We start from the raw sequence: 7,500 nt of genomic DNA, 5'->3' as shown, positions 1-7,500 counted from the left end.
ATCTTCCTATAACCAGCGAAAACCAAGATCGGCTTAGAAGTCAACTGAAGAATATTTCCTATGGTTACCTTTACTCCTATGACTTTTCTAAACAAAAGAAAATTCTCAGCAAGGATAAATGGACAGCCTTGAGTGATTTACGCAGGGATTATAGTATCATCATTAGGAGACCAGACAAAGGAAAAGGCGTTGTCATCGTCAGCAGACTTGATTATCTTAATAAAGTTGATTTCTGACGGTACCAAATTCAAACAATTAAAGCATAATCCAACTAAATCTAGAGAAGAGAGCCTTTCTGCATATATTCGCAAAATAAAAAAAGATTGAATTATTGATGACGTAACATTCCACAAGATTCTACCCAGTGGATCTTCTCCTGGTGTTTTATATGGTCTGCCGAAGGTTCACAAGGCTGGATGCCCTTTCCGCCCTAATGTTTCCTCGGTGAACACCTACAATTACACTCTTGCATCCTACCTCGTTGGCATACTTCAACCAATTTCCACCAACCAACAAACGGTTAAAGATTCATTTAGTTTTGCAGATTGGGCCAAAACATACAAACATAACAACGGAATAATGTGTGCTTTGGATGTCACTTCTCTTTTTACAAACGTGCCGCTTGATGAAACAATACAGATTTGTCTAGACAGATTGTACTCTCTCCCTGATCCTCCGCAATTACCTCGTTCTGTTTTGAAAGATCTTTTGCAGTTTGCCACTAAGAGGAGTCATTTTATATTTGATGGCCAATACTACGATCAGATTGATGGTGTAGCCATGGGTTCACCTTTAGGCCCCGTTTTGGCTAACATTTTCATGTGCCAATTTGAAGAAAAATGGTTGATGAACAGCAGATTCTGTCCTTCACTTTGGTTCAGATATGTAGATGACACCTTCACCATGTTTGATAGCAAGGACAATGCTAATGAGTTTTTAAGTTTTCCGCTAAATAGTCGACACGATAGCATTAAGTTTACTCTTGAATTCGAAGAAGACAATAAGATTCCATTTTTAGACATCCTTCTCAAACGCTGCCCTGACAACACTGTCTCTACATCTGTCTACCGGAAGAAGACATTCACAGGCCTTTACACTAAGTGGGATTCATTCACACCTCGCAAGTACAAAATCAACCTCATCCGCACTCTCACCTATCGATGCTTCCGAATTTGCTCCTCGCCATCTTTATTACAGGCCGCTATTAAAGATCTGAGAAAGCTCCTGTTGCAAAATGGTTACCCTCAAGGCGTTATCACGTTCAACATTAACGATGTATTGAACAAAAATAAAAACAAATCAAATAATCCTGTTCAAGCTACAGTCCCCAAAAAAGATATCTTAATCGTGTTACCCTACTTAGGTCTTCACGGTAACCAAGTCACGAAACGTCTGAAATTCTGCGTATACAATTTCTACTCTTTCGTCAATCTCAAGATCATATTCCAAAACACACGCCGTATCAACTCCTTTTTTCCATAGAAAGATCGCTTGAACCGATCTCAGAGGTTCAAGGTCGTCTATAAAGCTGTCTGCTGGAACTGCGATGAATTCTACATTGGCAAAACAAAACGAAGACTCTACGACAGAAAAACAGAACATTTCAAGGCCCTAGCTAAAAGTGACCATTCATCAGCCATTGCTGATCATGTGAAAACCACTGGCCACGACAATAAATGGGATCATTTTGACATTTTAGCGTCCGGAAAAACTGACTTTCACTGCAAAATTAAAGAGACTTTGTTCATTCAAGAGCTAAAGCCTCCCTTAATGACAAAGTTCCTATTTCAACATTTTCTACTCCCTGATGAGACAAATCTTAACGCTAAAGAGCAGCTCTTTGTTGTGACAGAACTGGTAGTTTGACTTGACTTAGATATTTATTATATAATAAGCTCAATAATTCAAGCATTTTGATTGGTTCTCACCTATGATATATTAGAGATCAAACACACAAAGCCATTTGCGTGATTGTCAACCAATTACAGTTCTTTGTTAAACGCAGCTTTATTTTGTACAGAGAATGGATAACGGCAAAGTGCTATTTTCGTGTCTTTTCAACCTATTTCGAACCCGGGGGGGGGGGGGGTACTGCCATATATGGGCTATATAGGTATGCGCCGCTGTGAAGGGTATGGTTTTCAAGCAGTTTACTTTAGCATAGGGTATATAAATCAGAGCATTTGGGTCTATAATAGGGTATGTTTCGACGAAACTGACCAGTTGGTTGAAGATTTTATCTAGACTAAGGAAACCAGGAATTGCTACTCAAAAATATAAAAAAATGAAATCGGCAAGTTTAAATTTTCACGACTCAGCCTCAACAGCGTTGATAGATGACCATCATAAAACGCTACTGGATATTATTAACTGTCAAAAATCGGGATTCAGACGGAAATCGGTGGTATTAATACTGGTTAAAATTAAACAATTTATTGTCTTGGTAATGCGTACGTACGTGCTTGGCATTACTGGACAAGGATAAATAAATCCTTTTTTAAGAAAGAAGTGATTGTGGTATAAGGTTTTATTTTGGCTTTGCTTTAGACTGTACTAGTGACCTCAGTTTCTGGAAAACAGCTACTCTAGGATAGGAGTGATTTGGAGAGTTTACTCTAGTATAGGGTAGCAAAATGCAGCTGAAACTAGCTCTGGTATAGGCTAAGGGTTCCAGGGTCCCAGCGGGACATCCCCACCCAGAAATTCCTAAAGAACCCCCCCCCCCCCCCGGGTTTCGAACACCTTAGAAAGAGTTTCAAATAAAATAGCTTCTTTCTGTATATTTTAATTCTTTATTATATCCTGAAAACATGTTGCCGTGCGTCTGTTTAGTAATAGATCACAGAAGACGTCAAAGTGTGGTAAAAATCGGATATCACCTCTTGTGCCACTTTTCTGTTCTTACCATTGTGATTAGTGATGAGGCCCACCCGTGGGTTTTGGGAAAAATGGAACATGGCTAATTTGAACTGGGGAACAGGGGAACGATGTCAAATTATTTTAGGGAACAAAGGAACAAAAACAATTTTGACCAATTTTAGGGATCAAAAAGCCGGGAACAAGTTTGAAAATAATTTGAGGAACAAGGGAACACAAGCAAATATTTAAAGGGAACAAGGATTTTCCCTGGGAGGGCCTCAGTGATAGATCGAGGCAGACTAATTTTCGAGTTAGGATTTCAAGCTGGATTTTCGAGTTGGTCAGTGTAAAATGAAGACTGCAGACCAGGGGTAAAAATGTAGACTTATACCCCATTCACACCAACAAGACATGTTTAATTAAACTTGGTTTAACAAAATAAACATAAGTCACAGAAAAGTGTAGGACTGGCTTTTCCATGAGATTCAGGTTTGTTTCAACACATGCTTTGACCTGTGCTAAATTTGTAGTCGACAAAAGTCATTAAACATGATTTAAAAAGAAAACACTTTGAAACCGTGTTTAACTAAACATGTTTAAGGTTTGGTGTGAATGGGGCATAAGGTTATAATGCCACTTTTGCCAAAAATCCAAACACTTTAGAAAAGCCGTAACCTTAGGAGTAATTAGGCATAAAACAATATTTAAGCTTAACTGTTCATTACGGTTCTTCTAAAGGGTTTAGGCCTTTTCAACAGTTACATTGTAGCCCTATATCCTATTCACACCAACAAGACATGTTTAATTAGCCTGGGTTTAATAAAATGAAAATCAGTCACAGAAAATATAGGACTGGCTTTTACATAAGATTCGAGTAAGTTTCAATGCGTGCTTCGATCTGTGCTAAATTTGCAGTCGACTAAAACCAGTACACATGATTTAAAAAGAAAACACTAAACAGGTTTAGAACATGGTCGAGGTTCGGTGTGAACAGGGCATTAAGTCTGCATTTTACACTGACCAACTCGAAAATCCAACTCAAAATCCCAACTTGGTAAATAGGCAACCTCTCTCTGAACAGGCGCACGACAACATTGGAATCTGTTTGTAAAGGAGATAACGACTGAAAATCACAGCTTCATTTGATATAATTCAGGCAGCTGAGGCCGCTCCTATTGTTCTAGCGACCTCCACCAATTACATGCAAAAGTGCGATCTCAACCCTGAGGCAAAAGTATCGATTTGGTTTATTTTTGTACTAAATCCCATATCATATTCAGTAAGGCTTGCAATTTTCGGAAAACTATTTTCATCATAAACTTGTTCTGGCTCGTCATATGTATTGATAGCCAAAATCGTTTCAAGATGTTTCTTTCTACCAGCAATTTAATTCAATCGTTTGTTTCTGTAACTAAGCGAAATACAGGCAGCCAAGTATTTGCAAAAAGAATCGATTCCCATTGATACCCTGCTGTTAAAGGCTATCGGTTCAGCGAAGCGGTGTCTAATGCCTGTTGTTCAAGGTCCAACATTTCCTTAACCGATTTTACGTTTCGGAAAAAAATAAAACACGAGCCTTTGAACTACAGAGCATCGAAAGGGCGGTTTCGATGCGAAAGCTAATTCAGTGTAGCAAATGGAGAAAAATATATATTGCTTACGTGACTGCAAGGCAAGGCTTAACACTTCAGTTCCCACAACTTGCTCCCTTTTGACCTTTAGCCCAGTCGGTAGAGCAGCGGTGATCTAACCTGAAGGTTGTGGGTTCAATTCTCACCCTGGTCAGAGTTTTTCTCTGTCCTTGTGTGGGCCAATTTTCATACGAGGGCTAACGCTCACATGGTTCATATGGGGTACAAAACTAGCACTTCATATCACACTCTAATCAGTTAAGTCTTGAAATGATATCTTAGCTTGCTAAAAAAAGACATAAAAAACCCCAAACGGCTTGGTAACAATAGTGGTGATGGGCTTACCTGCAAGTCTGTAACTCGTGAATAACAGGTGGAAATAAACAGGAATATTCAGACGACTAAATATTTCGTGACTGTCTTTGAAGAGCCCTCGCCTTGAATAAAAAGGCCAAAACGTTCTGTGATTGGGGGAGGCAGAGTAGGGGGGAGATGTTACAAACATATGGGTGATGCGGTACTTGTTGCGTTTCGCAGGGGAAAATAAACACCCCGGTTGTTTACCATTTACAAGCAGAAACCGGTTGGTAGTAGGTTTGTTCAAATGATAAGTAAAAACTCCCGGATGGGAAATTTAGTTGGGATCGGCGTGTACCATTTACAAAATTTGTTCAAATTTACCGAGAAAGGCTGGAGGGAGGCAAAATCATGGGGGAATGGAAACGGTAATTTGGAAATTCCGTTTGGGAATTTTGGTCTACCTTTCAAGGAATCCCGTTTTCTCCGGAAATTTTCCGTTTGGGAAGACCAAAATAGGCTTTGTTTAACCAATATTTCGTCAGGCACGGCCTGACCTCTTCAGGGAGTTAATTGAAATCAACGGTTACCCTTATCCTTGAAATCAAATACTTGGAGAAACAAGGTTGAGAAAATGGAATGTCAATACGCACGTTATCATGCAACGGCAGTACCCCCAGTTTCAGGTTGTGAAGTGACGGCTACGGAAGACATGCGCAGATAATGCTAATAAGACAGCCCTACAAAAAGAGGCGAACAATAAGCTAAATATAGGGAAGTATGTAGGACTGATGAATTCTTCGTACGGCATTCGTACAGCAGTAATACTATCCATAAAATTTACCAATTCTTTAAAGTGCACTAGCTTTCGCATATATACCTTACTGAAGGTTCTAAATGCGAGTAGCACATGATTATCTATTGCCAATTGCCACGCGGCCAACAATTTTATTGCTAAGTTCACCCTCTCTATCAAGAGTGACTGAGAGTTCCCATACAGACCAGGGCTTGAATCTTGGCACTGTTTCCAATTTCTACTGTATCAGTGATGATGACAAGAGCCATGTTCTTCAAAACCCATTTTGTTTCCTTTTTCTGGGGTACGTCCCGTTAAACTCTACCTTTAAATTGTTCATTTTTAAAAATGGCAAGTTTGAACGCCAAATAGTACAACCAACACTTAGTAAAATATTGGACAAAAAAGTAAACTAATCAAGCAGTCCACAATCCGCAGTCCGCAGTCTACAGTGCTTTTATACTGACCGCTACTATAACTACTCCCTCGCAATTATTTCTTTCTCCCCCGGAACTTGAACCATTCAAGTCTCATCATGTGTGGCATGATGTATGGCATGATGTTGCGATAATGTAGAGAGCGTCATTGTTAGATGTTTCCGGCGCGATATCTAGAGATACATAACAATGCCGCAATGTGCAATTGCTTTTGGACGAACAAAAGACCTAATGACAGATCTTTTGTTTTCGTCCACCAACAAGGCGGCGATGACAAAACGTGAAAATTACCAATTCAAATGTTAAAATCATTCAGTGCGTTGCGCTCCACCCAGTGAAATTAATACAATTCCGCGAAACAGCCACGGTTGCATGAAGAATGTACCGCTGCTCAAAAATTTGTTTTCACCGCCAGAAGCGAGGTGAACTGAATCTGAAATGCTGAAATGGCTGATCTTTTATGGGGCGCCAAATGTAAAAATATTATGTAAGTACTTTTCCCCTCTATTTTGTGTTATTTATAAATAACACATTGAAGTAAATGGCAAGGTTACGAACTTTGCGATTCATAAATCACAAGGTTACGAACTTCGCGATTTATAACTCACAAGGTTACGAACTCAGGTTACGAACTTTGCGATTATACATCGCAAGGTCACTTATGGTAACCTTTATAAATAAATCGCAAAGGTACTTCAATATGTTATTTATAAATAATACAAAATATAGGGGAAAAGTACTTAAATGATATTTTTACATTTGGCGCCCCATAGTCTTTCATATACCGGATCCGAAATAATTAATATGCACAAAACAAAAGCACAAAGCGAACATTAACAAGTGAGCTTTGCCCAACTAATGTTAGCTCACATGGTTCATATGGGGTAGAAAACTAGCTCTTCACATTACACTCTAATCAGTTAAGTCTGTTGAAATATAAGTGCTACACGGCCAACGTTTGCAAAAACGTAACCCTTCCTTGTACCCTTCCGTGACTTTAACATCTTCAATTCCCACGAACTGCTCACGTCTGACCTTGTAGCTCAGTCGGTTGAGCAGCGGTGATCTACAGTAACTCGAAGGTTGCGGGTTCAATTCCCACCCTGGTCATAGTTTCTCTCTGTCCTTGTGTGGACCCATTTCCATTAGTAGGGCTAACGCTCACATGGTTCATATGGGGTACAAAACAAGCACTTCACATTACCCTCTAATCAGTTAAGTCTGTTGAACATTAGCAAGGTCTAATCCGAGTAACAATGGTTCTTTTGTCCTTTCGTGATCAATTTGTGCGGTATTTTGAAAGTCTGCCCAAAATCTGCACATTTGATGTTTGCTCTGTATGAATTGTAGTATTATTATTGTTATTATTCTAAAGCCGACACGACACTGATATGCTGCAAGACGATTGAAGGTGCTTCATGATGCAAACTGTTTGTTTGTCATTTTATCGTGGATATACAACACCAAAAGACGATTATAT

The sequence above is a fragment of the Montipora foliosa genome, chromosome 1 (genome assembly GCF_036669935.1).
Source record: "Montipora foliosa isolate CH-2021 chromosome 1, ASM3666993v2, whole genome shotgun sequence".
In the NCBI taxonomy this organism is placed as follows: Eukaryota; Metazoa; Cnidaria; class Anthozoa; order Scleractinia; family Acroporidae; genus Montipora; species Montipora foliosa.
The sequence above is the reverse complement of the archived record's forward strand: the minus strand, read 5'-3'. Positions refer to the sequence as shown.